Raw genomic sequence first — 17068 nt, 5'->3', positions numbered from 1 at the left:
TATGAACTATTTTTCCTCTTGTCTGAAATTGGAAGGTGCTGGGGATCATGCCTATATGGTAGACAAGTGGCCTGCTGCAGAAATATGGCCCAGTTGCCCAATTCACAGTAGTTTTGATCCTTGTTTTATTGGGTTTCCAAATTTTGAAAAGGTTTTCAACTTTTTAAAGAGTTATAAAATACTACAGGGTTCTCCATATATATGCATCTCTTTAAGCTTCCCTAAAATTAAAATAATAGTACTATAATCAAAATTAGGAAGTCAACATTGATATAACAATATTACTGAAACTATCGTGCTTACTTGAATTATGCAATTATTTCCAAATCTCACTTTTTCCCTGTGATCAAGTTTAATCCAGTATCTCACATTTAATATGTTCCTAGTTTTGAGAATTTTATATATGAATGCATTGCATTTATATCATTTCTATTCCCTTGCTTGTGACTCAAAATTTCTTCTTTTGCAGCACCACCATTTCTTATTGTGAGACACCCCTTTAGAATTCATGACTTTTTCTTCTGTAATTATTATCATCAAATTCATGTGTATGTGTTTTGGGTATCAGATATTGCCTTTTGTATAGATTCAGATTATGCATTGTTGCATTGTTGACAAGAATACCGCAAAAATGATGCTATCTTGTTGAGCCACATCACAAGGTAGGCCTTGTCTGTATATCTTTTTAATGGTGATAGTAACATTTAACACTTGATTCACAAAGTGTCTTCCAATATTTTCCCCTTTGTAATAAAACACAGCATCCTCTATGGTTCTTTTAACATCCTGTCTCTCCCAATCCCACTGAATTGAGTAAGCATCTATCCATACATTTTTAACTGGCCATCATTACTGTGATATTTGTCTAATAATGACTCTAGTAATTAACTTCTTCTATGTTTATTAGAATTAATTGATTAGGAAGAATCATCATTAATTTCTCACTCATTTAATCATACATAGTTATATCAAAACAGACTCATGAAAATTTACTGTGTGTTATGAGGCAACATTACATGTGTGTGTGTGTATGTGTGTATATATATATATATATATATATATATATCCAACAGTTACTGTATTATATCTTGCAATGTTATAAGATATACTATATATAATACATATATATATATGACATACTTGTTTATTATATCATATAATCTATTTAAAAGCACCACTCCTTTCATTGATCTGATTTTCCAGTTTGGGTCATTTTGAACTCCTTCTCCTTGGCCCCTAAACCATTTTTGCTCTGCCTTCACTTTTCTTGAGCACTGTCTTCTTTTCTGTCATCACAAGCTATTCTGTATTCATTAGCATTTCCCTGCTCCTTTACAGGCATTCAACTTCTGAAAGAATTCTTTTGTTTTAGTGAATGGAAATCTTGATCTGGATGCTAGGTGCATTCCTTGTTAACTGTTGAAGTTCTAAGCCCTCTCAGTGGACAGAGGTGGAAAATAAATGATGCAATATACATGAAAAAAAGTCTTGGTCATGCTAGGCAAGCATTCTACCAACAAACTATATCCCTAACCTTGTGTTTAAATTGTGTGTGTGTATGTGTGTGTGTGTGTGTGTGTGTGTGTGTGTGTGTGTGTGTGTAGTAGTTGACTGGGTCTGGTAGTGCAGGCCTATAAGTTAGCTACATGAGAAGCTGAGGCAGAAAGATTTTAAATTCAAAGCCCACCCTTTCAATTTAGTGAGACTTTGTCTCAAAAAAAAAAATGGAGAAGAAACCGGAAATGTAGCTCAAAATTAAAATTCATATAAATGTCTTGATGTTTAATTTTTCCAGCATAGTCTTCAATGACATTTGGCTGGTTTGGATGCAGTTTTACAATGAACCTAATTGCACATAATCTTATCTCAACTGAAACAAAAGGACAAATTCCGTGAGGAATTTATCTTACAGTTGGTTGTTTTTGTTTTGAGGGGATATTAGAAAAACTGACCTTTTTAGTAGATACCAAGAGAAGTATGTAATTATTAGGGGTTTTGTGAGCTACATACCCTAGGGTAATGTTTCTCAAACCTGTACTTCACAACTACTTTGAGCATCGAACAACTTTTTCTCAGGGGCTGCTTGAGGCTATTGGAAAACACAGATATTTACATTATGATTCATAACAGTAGCAAAATTACAGTTGTGAAATAGCAATGAAAATAATTTTATGGTTGGAGGTCACCACAGCATGAGGAACTGTATTAAAGGGTTGCAGCATTAGGAAGGTTGAGAACCACGGCAATAGAGATATATATAAAAGAGGTGATTGCTATACCATAAGATTTCTTGAAAGCACAGTTTGAAAAGCAAAAGTTTGCTGGGTGTGGTGGTACAGGCCTGTAATCTGGACCCATGTGAGGGCTTGTTAAGACCAGGCTTGCTTGTTTCCATTCAGGTTCTCCATTGTGTAGGCATGGGGTGGAGCCTTTGATTTTTGCATTTCTCTAAGTTACTATCTTCCTTGATGAGAAATGGCTCTGGCATATTTGTGTTGCATGGGAGGCTGTCAGCGGCTATGAAGTTCTCACCTTTCATCACTGACATTTCTTCCAAGTATGCATAGGTCAGATGGTGTAGGGGCAGGTTGAGAGTCTGTGTCTCAGCCAGGTGGTTGGTGACACAACCAGGCCTCACCCCAAGGAAATGGTGCATTTATGACTGCTGCAGAATTTCCAGTGTGCCAAGAACTCAAACTTCAACTTCAAATATTTTCTTTTGAAAATTACTTTGTTTTGAATTTTTTATTCGATGTATTCATTGTATTTATGTGAGTGCTTTACCTACGTGTATGTATGTGCATAACATGCATGCATGCTGCCTGCATAGGTCAGAAGGGGGAACAGCTCTCCAGGAATTGGTTGTGATGGGGGTGGTTGTGACCACCATATGGGTGCTGGGAACTGAACTCAGGTCCTCAGCAAAGTCAGCAGCAAGTGCTCTTAACAGCTGAGCCACTTCTCTGGGCCTACATTTTCACATGTGTCATTTTTCTTTTAAAATGAGAACTTAACAATTTTCTTATTTATAATAGCAATTAGAAGAACTTCTTGAGAGGACAAACAGGCAGATTACCAATATTTATGAAGCAGTTTCAAGAATGCACGAGTTCTGTGGGGTGTCACAGATGGAAAGATGTGTAAGTATTATAAAAGCATTCGTACAATCTTGCTAAACTTCTAGTACCTAAAGCAATGGGACCATGAAATTAACAAGTTTGATTTACACTTAGTTCAGCAGCAGGTAGGTGACTAAAATTCTATGGGAAAAATGGTTAAATTCAGGTTTGCTAAATTACTACAAGTACCTTTATGTTACTAAATGACCATATATAAAATTCAATTAAACTGTATTGGGGGCACAGAGAAAGGGCTGCATTTACTTTTAACAGTAGAAAATGGTGTAGTGATAGAAATAGATGTTTATGTTTGAACAGTATTAAAAATATTTTAAAAGTGTGTGTGTGTGTGTGTGTGTGTGTGTGTGTGTGTGTATGCACTTGCTGCAGAGGCCAGAAGGGCATGTCAGATCCCATGGGGTAGAAGTAACCAGATGTAAGCTTCTTGGTGTGGTTGCTGGGAACCAAGTTGGGTCTTCAGGAAGAACAATATGTTTATCCATCTCTGATTAGCATTTTAATTTTTGTTTTTATTCACAGTTGACTTAAACGGGATGAGTGTCATTTTAGATATAATATGTGTTCACACAAGAATATGTTGACTTTGGGTTTGGTTAATTTAGGCATGTGACTTTTTTTAACTTGTAAGTTCTTTATAATAATGTGTGAGTTACAAAAAGAATGTTTTGGCAGCCAGGTGTGGTAAAGTATGCTTATCCCAGTACCCAGGATGCCTGGGCAGGAGGGTCATCATTTGTAGGAAACCTACAGTGATATGACAGCAAGCCTTAAGAAGCAAACAACAAAAAAACATTTTGATAGGCTAATCAGATGGAGAAACTGAAAACCAAAGTCTAGGAACTGCAGGAAACTTAACTCATTCTTTTTTCTTTTCTTGGACAGACAAATTGTGGTGATCCATTAACCCCAGCAGTGGAAGCAGCCCAGGGCCAGGGCAATCCCGAGGGAGAAGTTGTTCAGCCAGTGGCAAAGATCAAGTCTGAAAAGCTCGATCCTGATGCTGAGTTAGAATCCTATGATGGAGGTGCTCAAGAAGTCAACAATGGCGTCATCTCATCTGACCAGCCTGCTGTGGAAGCTCCTCTAGTATTTCAGCAACCAGTAGACTCCATTCCGGCCAATGACCCTAATGGCATGATTTACCCAGTTATTGTGGGAGTTGAGAATATCAACCCAGATATGGTCACACCGTTTGTCTATATCCCTCCCAATTTGGGTGAGTATGTAAAGACATAATAGCATTCTTTAGAATGAAAATTCCTTCACACAAACTAGTATTAGGGTATGTTTTAACTGAAAGATTTATGTTGAAACCTTTTCAGATTGGAAATATAGTGTCCATCAAAGGTACCATCTTGTGAAAGCTATGGTTGCCATTTGTGCCTGTGCATTCAGTTTTGTGCAGTTTACCACCTGAGAAAATTTGCCACAGTCAAGGTTCTATCACAAGAACCTTTTCTATACATAGCTGTATTGCTATAAATACACATATAAATCAATATCTCTTTGGCTGGCCTTTCCTTCCACTTGCAACCTTTTAATAGAAGCTTTCCTCCTACAATACAATACCGTGGAGATTCATCCAAATGTGTATCAACAGTTTTATTCTCTTGATTTAGCCATTAACATTTAAAGGAAAATTTGTGGAGTTTTACTATTTATGATTAAGACTAATTTGAACACTTAGGTATAAATATTCATACTTATTTATATAAATATTACATAAATATTTATGTAGATAAAATCTTTTTTATAAATTAAAGCTTTTTATTTGCCTGACACAAAAATCTCAAGAGTATGGTTTCTTATATGTGAATTTGCATGTTTAGGGTTTTTTGTTTCAGTTTTTTGTTTGTTTGGGTTTTTTTTTTTTTTTTTGAAACTGGGTTTTTCTGTGTAGTCCTGGCTGTCATGGACTTGCTTTGTAGACCAGAATGGTGTCAAATCTGGAGGTCTTCATAGACTGAGCAATGTCATCCTCTCATAAGAGCAGCCTGCCTCTGCTTCCTGAGTGTTGGATTAAAGAATGTGCCACTACACCCAGCTTGCATAGTTAGTTTAAAAAAAAAATAAAATAAAAAGTTCCATTGAGATGTAACTTAGGTCTTTGTCTATTTCTGCTGGTAAAACAAGATACCATAAAGTATTAATTTGTGCAAAGAGAATTTCATTTTTTCTACTATTCTGGAGGATGGGAAGTTGAAGAATAAGGTGCCATTTTCTGGTGAAGGCTACCCATTTTCTGGTGAAGGCTGCTTCCTTTAAAGGACAGAGAATTGCTTTTTCTAACTCTGAAGAATTGAGTTGGGATTTTGATGGGGATTGCATTGAATCTGTAGATCACTTTTGGCAAGATGGCCATTTTAACTATATGAATCCTGCCAATCCACGAGCATGGCAGATTTTTCCATTTTCTGAGGTCTTCTTCGATTTCCTTCTTCAGAGACCTGAAGTTCTTGTCATATAGATCTTTCACTTGTTTGGTTAAAGTCACACCAAGATACTTTATATTGTTTGTGGCTATTTTGAAGGGTGTCATTTCCCTAACTTCTTTCTCAGCCTGCTTATCCTTTGAGTATAGGAAGGCAACTGATTTGCTTGAGTTGATTTTATAACCAGCCTCTTTGCTGAAGTTGTTTATCAGCTGTAGGAGTTCTCTGGTGGAGGTTTTTTGGGTCACTTAAGTAGACTATCATGTCATCTGCAAATAGTGGTAATTTGACTTCTTCCTTTCCAATTTGTATCCCCTTGACCTCCTTATGTTGTCTAATTGCTCTAGCTAGAACTTCAAGTACTATATTGAAAAGATATGAAGAGAGAGGACAGCCTTGTCTAGTCCCTGATTTTAGTGGGATTGTTTCAAGTTTCTCTCCATTTAGTTTGATGTTGGCTACTAGTTTGCTGTATATTGCTTTAACGATGTTTAGGTATGCACCTTGAATTCCTGTTCTTTCCAATACTTTTAGCATGAAAGGATGCTGGATTTTGTCAAATGCTTTTTCTGCATCTAATGAGATGATCATATGATTTTTTTCTTTGAGTTTGTTTATGTAGTGGATAGCATTGATGGATTTCCTTATATTGAACCATCCCTGCATCCCTGGGATGAAGCCTACTTGATCATGGTGGATGATCATTTTGATGTGTTCTTGGATTTGGTTGGCAAGAATTTTATTAAGTATTTTTGCATCAATATTCATAAGAGAAATTGGCCTGAAGTTCTCTTTCTTTGTTGGATCTTTGTGTGGTTTTGGTATCAGTGTAATTGTTGCTTCATAGAACGAGTCGGGTAGAGTTCTTTCTGTTTCTATTTTGTGAAATAGTTTGAAGAGTATTGGTGTTAGGTCTTCTATGAAGGTCTGATAGAACTCTGCACTGAAGCCATCTGGTCCTGTGCTTTTTTTGCTTGGGAGACTTTCTATGACCCTTTTTATTTCTTCAGGTGTTATGGGACTGTTTAGTTGATCTATTTGATCCTGATTTAGTTTTGGTGTTGGATATCTGTCTAGGAAACTGTCCATTTCCTCCAGATTCTCCAGTTGTGTTGAGTATAGGCTTTTGTAATTTTTTTTAATAGGTAAGTCTGTAGGGGACAAATTCTTCTAAATTTCCTCTTGGCGTGAATGTCTTAATTATCCCTCTTTTCTTGGAGGATATAATTCATGTATGAAAGATCTTCTAATACATAAGTTTTTATTTATAGAAATACCAGAAATGGTACAAGGCATTATTAGAAACAACAATGTGACAACGAACAACCCAACTTTTGAGGAAAATCAAGACAATTTCAATCCACCTATCTATGACAACTTAGGTAAGTTTGAAATGATATCCATTACAAATAGCACTCTAGAATCTAAACTCAACCCAGTATAAATTAGTATCAAAATTTTTTATTGTTTGAGAATCTTTTATGTGCATATAATGTTTTGAATAAATACATCTTCCCATCTTCTCCTCTCCACCTCCTCCATTACTCCCTTTATTCATTTCTAGCTTCATGCACTGCTTTTTTTTGTTGCTTTTGTTTTGGTTTTTTTTTTAAGTGGATCTTTTTTCCCCTTTTTTTATTTGATATATTTTTATTTACATTTCAAATGATTTTCCCTTTCTAGACCCCCACTCCCCGAAAGTCCCATCAGACCCCTTCCCTCCTCCTGTTTTCCCACCCTACCCTTCCCACTTCCCTGTTCTGGTTTTGCCCTATATTGCTTCACTGAGTCTTTCCAGAACTAGGGGCTACTCCTCCGTTCTTCTTGTACCTCATTTGATGTGTGGATTATGTTTTTGGTATTCCAGTTTTCTAGGTTAATATCCACTTATTAGTGAGTGCATACCATGATTCACCTTTTGAGACTGGGTTACCTCACTTAGTATGATGTTCTCTAGCTCCATCCATTTGCCTAAGAATTTCATGAATTCATTGTTTCTAATGGCTGAATAGTACTCCGTTGTGTATATATACCACATTTTTTGCATCCACTCTTCTGTTGAGGGATACCTGGGTTCTTTCTAGCTTGAAGTCAAAAAGGATGAAGGTGATTGGAGCATGGATGGAGAGAAGAAGGTTTATGGGACATATGGGGAGGGGGGATCCGGGAAAGGGGAAATCATTTGGAATGTAAACAAATATAGAAAATAAAAATACTTTTAAAAAAAGGATAAAAAAAATACTGAAGTCCACTTTGTGTTGCCAGTATGTGCTTGGATATAGGGCCATCTGCTGGAATGTAGGCAGCCTACCAGGGGTCTTAGTCTTAAAGAAAATTGACTCTCCTTTTCTCAATAGCCATCAGTTGTCAATGACTTTTCACCTAGGGGTAGGACTTATCAATTATTTCATTTTTGAAGTTATAATTTAACTATAGCATTTTCTCTCCCATCCTTCCTAAAATTCCTACCACTCAAACCCCTTCCCAGTCTGTTTTAAATTCATGTCCTTTAAAAACCTATTATTGCATGCATATATGTATAAGCATATATATTTCTAAATATAACCTTTTCAGTTTGTATAATGTTACCTATGTATGTGTTTTCAGGGCTCAACATTTGATATTGAACAACCAATTGGTGTGCTTGTCCCTGGGGAAGGCAACCTCTCCTATTCCCAGCTTTCCTCAGTTGCCTAAAGTTCTTTGTGTAGGATTGGAATCTCTGCCTACTTTAGCATGTTCATTGCTGCCATCCTTGTTCAGCTCATGCTTAGGCAGTTATGTTGGTAAGAATTTCTGAGTGTAGCTTCCAATAGTATGAAGAGACAGATTCACAACAAATTCCCTGATCCTTAATAATCTTTGGGAAGGGCATGTTGAGCCCCTCCCACATTCACTCTCTTTATACTTGCCCGATATAGTGTAATTCTTTTAATGTGAAACTTTACATTTGAAATTATTTCAGATTTACATGTATTTGTGAGAAGCATTTAAGAGAGAATTTTATGATTTGGCTATTGTCCCCAATAATAACATCCTTAAAATTATAACAAATATTATAGACTAAGATTTTTTTTTTATTTTGGATTTTTGGATTTTTGGATTTGGTTTTTCCGAGACACGGTTTCTCTGTATAGTCTTGGCTGTCCTGGAACTCACTCTGTAGACCAGGCTGGCCTCGAACTCAGAAATCCGCCTGCCTCTGCCTCCCAGAGTGCTGGGATTACAGGCATGCATCACCACCGCCTGGCTGACTAAGATTTTTAAATTGGTTCAATCCACTGATCTTATTGAGATGTCCTGAAGTTTACTAGCATTAACATTAATGGCCATTATCTAGTCTATAAGATTGTTTTGTACTGCTAGGGATAGATCAAGGACCTTGTGCTTATTAGGCAATTGTTCTACCATGTTGCCACATTTGTTTTATCATTACTTATTAAATATTAGTGTGTGTGTGCACACGAGTGTGCGCACGTGTGTGTGTGTGTGTGTGTGTGTGTGTGTGAGAGAGAGAGAGAGAGAGAGAGAGAGAGAGGAGAGAGAGGGGAGAGAGAGAGAGAGAGAGAGAGAGAGAGAGAGAGAGAGAGAGAGAGAGAGAGAGAGAGAGAGAATGAGCATGAGCATGAGCATGAGCATGAGCATTCAGGATATGTAAGTGCCTGCAAATGCCAAAAGAGGCATCAGAGCCCCAGAAACTAGGTTGCCAAGAAGTTGTGTGCCACTCAATGTGGGTTCTTAGAACAGAACTCTGATCCTCTGTAAGAACTGACCCTCTGAACCATCTCTCCAGCCCAACTTGAAGTTTTGTTCTATACCTAGCTGGCCTGAAATTTGCTCTGAAGACCAACCTGGCCTTAAATCCAGAAAGATCTACCTGTTTTTGCTTTTGAAAGGCAGTGCTACCAGGCTTTGCTTTTCCCCTCCTCTGCTTCTCTCTTTTTTTGATTACTCTTACAAAAAGTAATTTTAATTTTTTTAAGTCTACTTTTAATGATGGCTCTTAAACACTTTAACTCCTTTGTAGCCCACCACCCACCAGAGGTAATAGAAAAGGATATTGCGAAGTAGGCCTGTTTAGAAAGGTTCTTTCGAGCAATTCCCATCTGTGTTGTTACGAAATCAGCACTTTAGCTCACAGGTCAGCAGCAGCAGCAGCAGCAACAACAACAACTCTATCTACTTGCAAACACTTCACAGATACACCAGAAGTCCAGTTTGGTAGAGTCTAGAGTCAGGATGGCGAACACAATCACTAGCAGTGGCACTACTTGCCAGAGACAGCCAGGCCTCAGCCTGGCATGAGTCATCAGGAGAGATGCCAGGTGTTCTTTGCTGTGTCTCCTTCAACAAAGTCAAGATTGTCAAAGATGCCAGACCAAAAAGCTGTACAGCTAGCTCTACCAGCAAGCCAAGCCTCACCAAGCCAAGCCTCTTTCACTATCCATTGAGTCCTATTTATACTCTCTCCAAACATGATGTATCCTCCAATGGGCCTTGCCTCAGCACATGTTGTGCCTCAGCATGTGCATCTGTCTTAGCTGACATCACTCTACCAATCAGCCTGAGTCTGAAGAAACAGCAAGAAGTTGCTAGCACACCACCAGAAGTTTTTTAGTGATTTTTTTCTCTCTATGGAGTCCCAACAAATGGAGCTCAACTGTGTAATGTAAGGCAGACCAATACATCTCTGTCATTAGCAAAGAATCCTTCATCACATGTCCTTTCACATGCTTGCTTTAGAAGAACATCCTTTCATCTGTGTCTGTTTTAGTGAAACATTCCTTCATGAGTCTGCCTTCACCTGTGTCCACTACTGCAAAATGTTCCTTCATGTTCTTGCCCCATCAAAGCACCATCCAACACAATTGTCTTTCCAAAGAACCTTAAGTTTCCACTTCAATGACGTTTGTGTGTCTTGTAGGCAGGTCATTATTAGAGCTCACAGGGTTTGGTTTGTAGCTGGATGAGATTGCTAGCTGGTAGGGGTGAAGCTTCCAGTTGAGTATCAACTAGAATTCTTTGTGTATTTTCTCCACCATTATATAGTAATTCTGACTAAATTATATATATATATGTAGATATTTGCCTTACTTAGGGTTTCTATTGCTATGATAAGACATCATGACCTGGACAACTTTTATAAAGGAAAACATTTAATTAAGGCCATCTTACAGGTTCAGAGGTTTAGTTCATCATTGACATGTATTGACGTGATGGGAAGTATGGTAGCACACAGGCAAACGTTGCTGGAGTGATAACTGAGAGTTCTACATCTGGAACTACAGACAGCAACAAAAGAGCAAGACACTGGGCTTGACTTGAGCATCTGAGACCTCAAAGTGACACACTTCCTCTAATATAAGGCTACACTGATTCCCACAAGGACACACCTCCTAATAGTGCAGCTGTCTCTGAGCCTATGGGGGCCATTTTCATTTACCATTTCAAACCACTACAATATATCAGGAAGCTTCTACAGTAGTAGGTTTTCATGTAGTTTTACAAAAGGCATTCCGCATTAGTTATCCAATTTTCTATTCCACCCTCCATTTATCCTTCAGCCCCTTTAATCTTCCTGTTCTAATTCCAGTTTATTCATTTATAACAGTATATTCTGAATCCCCTTACTTGAATGATTCCCTTTTCCTTCTGGTCACTTATTAGCTACCTAACCAGTATGAGTATTCTAAATACAGCACCTAATTTAAGCATATATAAGAGAAAAAAGTTGTCAGTCTTTCTGGGACCTAGTTGCCTCACTTAGAATGTTCAGTTCTAGCATTATCTATTTACATATGAATTACATGATTTCATTTTTTTAACAGCTGAATAAAATCTCCTTGTGTAAATGTATCATATTTTCATTATTCATTCATTGATGGTTAGCTAGGCTGTCCAAGTCCTGATGGTTATGAATAGAGAAGCAATGAACATGCTTGAACAACTATTTCTGTATAGTAAGATAGAATTCTGTGGGTCTATGCCCAAAAGTAGAAGAGCTGAATCATGTGGTAGATCCATTTTCAGTTTTTGAGAATTCTTTCATGCTGCTTTCCATGGTGGCTGTCAAGTTTGTACTCCAATCAGTGTGTGTGTGTGTGTGTATGCTTTGATTTTTCAAAGTCTACTTTTAATAGGTGTTCTTAAATGCTTTAGCTGCCCTTCCTGCCCACCACCCACCAAAAATAGTGGAAAAGAAAGGTTATTAGGCTATGGGGGAAGTGGGCCTGTTTAGAAATAGTTCTTTGGAGCAAATCCAATCTGCATCATCAGGATATCAGCAGCTCAGTTCACACTTGGCAGCAGCAGCAGCTGAATCCACTTGCAAACACCATTAGCAAATCAGCAATGGCAGGCTGATCCAGAAGAATCCACAAGGCTCTGCTGTATGCTGTTTAGAAGTAGTTCCTTGGGGCAATTTCAATCACCAATTTGCAAGATACCTGCAGTCCAATTCAGTAGTATAAGGATAGTAAACACGAATCAGAAGTGGTGGTGCAGCACTACAGAGCAGAAATAGCCAGGCCTCAGCTGAGTGATCACAAGTCAGCAGAATCAACCAGGACCAGCAGGAATGCCAGGAGAAGTTCTCTGCTGTGCCTCTCTCAAAAAAGTAAAGATCAACAAAGACAAAGTTGTAAGACCAACAAAGCATTGCAAGCCCCACCCCTGTCACTGTCTGTTGAGTCCTGTTTATACTCCCTCCAAATATCACATGTCCTCCCACGGGTCTTGCCTGAGCAAAACATCACGTGAGGAGTCTGTATCAGCTGATGTCCAGGCACTTCCGTTTCACTCTGCCAATAAGCCAGGGTCCACAGACACAGAAAAAGTGTTTTTCTTTCTATGAAGTCATGACAATGAACAGTAAGGAATGGCAACATCCAGCATCTGTCTGTTGGGTTATACTCATATTCCTTTCTTAATGTCATGTGTCTTTTCACATGTCTGCTTTAGCAAAACATCCTTTCACTTGTGTCTGCTTCAGTGAAAGGTTCCTTCATGTGTCTGCTTTAGCAAGACATCCTTTAACCTGTGTGCATCAGGAAAACATCATTTGACATAACTGACTTTCCAAAGAACTGAGAAGTTTCCAGTTCATCAATGTATATGTGTCCCCCTTTCATCACATCTTCACCAGTATGTGCTGTCATTTGTTTTATCAATCTTGGCCATTCAGATATAGGTGAGGTGAATCTCAAAGTAGTTTTAGTTTGCATTTCACTGCTGACTTAAAATGCTGAACACGTTTTAATGTGTTTTTCAGCTGTATGTATTTTGTATTTGAGAACTTTATGCTTAGTTCTTTTAAAATTGGATTATTTATTTTCTTGATATTCGGTATTTTTTAGTTCTTTATATATTGTAGATACTAATCCTCTTCATGTACAGTTTTATAAGGAACTGCAATTCTTTCATTCCTTCTGCTGCATATATTTTTCATTTGTTGCATTTACATATGAATTATCCATTTTCTCCAACTTTGCATTTGTGATATTTATGTTGTTATATTATCTTTTCCAATGATTCACAGTTGCTTCTGACTGTTGTAATAATTTATTTTTGCCTTTATTTAAGGCTTTTAAAAGTTTTCTTCATCAAAAATTGTGTTTTCCATATATTATTTAATAATAGTCCTATAGAATTTGCAGTTTACAGTTTATTTTTATCAGCATCCATATAGCTTTATATTTAGAAATAATATATGTGTAAGTTGGTTGGAGTAAATTATAGAGAAACCCCATTTAATTTTTAATTGACAGTCATTAAATCTACAATAGTATGCCTGAGTGTTCAGATTTATAGCTTTATCTTATGAACTGCTTACTTGTTTGCCTCTACAGTTACGATAGAAGATTTTTACTATAATTATAAGAAAATTTCCTGTTGTCCATCTGTAAACCATAACCATCTCTCTCTCTCATCTCCCACCCTATTCCACCCTCAGCACCAGCTGACAACCTGGGAGACCTTCATTCTTTTCTATAAATTCTCACTTGCGTTTTACTTAAATTTATACCAATGCTATATAACTTTTAGGTATAGTTTTTCATGAAATATAATTTGCTTGCAGTTAAAATCAGATTTTGCATATTTTAGTAGTTCTATTAGATTTGCAAACTATTCCATGGCATGAATGTACAATGTTTTTCTTTACCCACTGAGTAATATTGAAGATGATTCCAGTTTTTACTAGTAGAAGTAAACACTATGAGTCTTCATGTATGTTTCCATGCAATTCAAAATCACATGCTTAATTTTATAAGAAATCACGAGTTTTTTTTCTGTAAGAAGCATTTTGTTTCCTCAATAGTATTGGTGAATGACACAATTTATCTACATGCACTGTTTGCTTTTTATTGTTCCTTTCTTTCTGATTCTCAAAGTTTTATTCTTTTTATTGTGTACTTTCTAGATTTTCCTTTAGCCATTTTCAAAGGATGGATCTTTTTAGGATGTGTAATTTTAGTTTTAGTCAGTGTGAGAATGTATTTATTTACCGTACATTACTTAAGAATACTTTTCCTGTGTTTGAATTTATAATTGGAAGAATTGAAAATGTTTTTCGTGTAGATATTCCAGTAATACCAGAAGCTGTCTTGGTAAACAACCCTGAGACAATGAATTACCCACTTGCAGTTGAAAATAACAATGGCCACCAAAATTTGTTTCCATCTACTGGGCCAGCTACTGATTCTGGTAAGATTCAGATGATACATTTTACAAAAAGCATTTGTCAATCCAATCCATAAACATCTGAGCATTTTTAATGCAAACTGCTTGTTTGTAATTAATTTTTTATTTGGAAATAATTTTAGATTTCATATTATTTGTAAGATGTAATGCAATATAATCCTCTTTATATTTTATCATTTTATCCAACAATAATAATCAACAAAACTAAGATTAAATAATATAACCAGGATATTTACATCATTCTAATACCCAGATATTATTGAGATGTCCCAAGTTTTCTTAGTAGTTTGTGTTCTTGCATTGATTTCTGTATGGATTTATAATATGGGTAGGTTTGCTTGTTACTACAGCAGTCAAGGTATAGGATAACTACATCACCATTGAGTGCCTCATATGTTTTTGTTACCCAACCCATCTCAAAGTCATGCTTTTCTTCCCAACTGCCTGTTCCTACCATCTGGCTAATAGTGGTTTCTATAATGTTGCCACTTTAATAGTATTATACGAAGAAAATTTTATAGTATGTAGACTTTGTTCCCATCAACATAATTTTCTGTAGATTCAAACCACTTGTGGCTATCTGTACATAGCTGATATTCTTTCCCATCCTCCCCACCTCTGTTGTTTTAATCATTCACCTCTTGAAAGAAATACTTTTTCATCCAGGTTTTAGTATTAGGATTAAACCATTATAAACATTTGTCTACTGGCTTTTGTGCAAATGTAATTTTTATTTCTTTTTCATAAATGTCAAGAGTGTAATTGTTAGGTCTTTTTGATATTACCATAAGAAAGTGCCAGTCAGTTTTCCAGAGCTACAGTACCATTTTTCATCCCCAATTACAATCAAGGGTTATCTTAGTCAAGGTTTCTATTCCTGCACGAACATCATGACCAAGAATCAAGTTGGGGAGGAAAGTGTTTATTGAGCTTACACTTCCATGTTGCAGTTCATCACTAAAGGAAGTCAGGACTGGAACTCAAGCAGGTCAGGAAGCAGGAGCTGATGCAGAGACCATGGAAGGATGTTCCTTACTGGCTTGCTTCCCCTGGCTTGCTCAGCCTGCACTCTTATAGAACCCAAAAGCACCAGCCCAAAGGTGGTACCACCCACAAGGGGCCCTCACCACTTGATCACTAATTGAGAAATTGCCTCACAGCTGGATCTCATGGAGGCACTTCTCCAACTGAAGCTCCTTTCTCTGTGATAACTCCAGCCTGTGTCAAGTTGACACACAAAACTGGCCAGTACAATTGACCCGTTGTCAACTTGACACACAAACACATCACTATTAAGACTCAACCCTTACTTTCTTATTTATCCCCAAGATCTAAATTACTTTAAAAGTCCCACAGTCTTTACATATTAAAAGTTCAATCACCTTAAAATGTCCACTATCTTTAAAATTCAAAGTCTTTTAAAAATTCAAAGTCTTTTAACTGTGGTCTCCATTAAAATACTTTCTTCCTTCAAGAGGGAAACATATCAGGGCACAGTCACAACCAAAAGCAAAACTCAAACTCCAAATGTCCAATGTCTGGGATCCAACTCACGATCTTCTGGGCTCCTCCAAGGGCTTGGGTCACTCCTTCAGTCCTGCCCTTTGTAGCACACAGCTTGTCTTCTAGGCTCCAGATGCATATACTCCACTGCTGCTGCTGTTCTTGGTGGTCATCTCATGGCACTGGCATCTCCAAAACACTGCTGACTTCTACTGTAATTAGGCTTCACCAATAGCCTCTCATAGGCTCTCTTCATGGTGACAAGCCTCTGCTCCTATGCATGACCCCTTCAAGTCCTGGGCCATCAATTGCAACTGAGGCTGCACCTTCACCAATGGCCTTCCGTGGCCTCTCACTGTGCCAAGAGCCTCAGCTGCTCTTCATGACCCCTTCATGCCTTCAAAACCAGTACCATCTGGGTGACTCTTACACAGTACCAAGTCTAGCCACAGCACAAAATACAACTGTGGCTATCTCTGGAACACACTCTCTGTGCTCTCAGAAAACACTTCCAAGAAGATTTCATCTCAGTGATGCTGGTCTCATCTTAATCACCGCTAATTTCTTATCTCCAGCTAACCAGCATCAATTGTCCCAGTAACACAAAGGTTTGCTTTAGTGGTTCTGGTATCTTGTTACTCACAGCTGATTCTTCAGCCCCAGCTAACCAAAACCACAGAATCTTCACAATCAAAACATGGCCACTGTAAGAGTGTTTAATCTTCCCTCTGAAATTTCATAAGCCAGGCCTCCATCTTTTGCACTGTTCTTAACATTGTCTTCCAAGCTCCTACAGAACTTTCCACCGAGCTCTTAATATTCTAATGGATTTTCTAGCTCAAAGTTCCAAAGTCCTTCCACAGTCCTCCCCAAAACATGGTCAGGTTGTCACAGGAATACCCCACTATGCTGGTACCAATTTATCTTAGTCAGGGTTTCTATTCCTGCACAAACATCCTGACCAAGAAGTAAGTTGAGGAGGAAAGGTTTTATTGAGCTTACACTTCCACATTGCAGTTCATCACGAAAGGAAGTCAGTACTGGAACTCAAGCAGGTCAGGAAGCGGGAGCTGATGCAGAGGCCTTGGAGGGATGTTTCTTACTGGCTTGCTTCCCCTGGATTGCTCAGCTTGCTCTCTTATAGAACCCAAGAGCACCAGCCCAAAGGTGGTACCCCCCCACACGGGGCCCTCCCCCTTGATCACTAATTGAGAAAATGCCCCACAGCTGGATCTCATGGAGGCACTTCTCCAACTGAAGCTCCTTTCTCTGTGATAACTCCAGCCTGTGTCA

The sequence above is a fragment of the Apodemus sylvaticus genome, chromosome X, assembly GCF_947179515.1.
Source record: "Apodemus sylvaticus chromosome X, mApoSyl1.1, whole genome shotgun sequence".
Taxonomy (NCBI): Eukaryota; Metazoa; Chordata; class Mammalia; order Rodentia; family Muridae; genus Apodemus; species Apodemus sylvaticus.
This window is presented reverse-complemented; position numbering follows the sequence as displayed.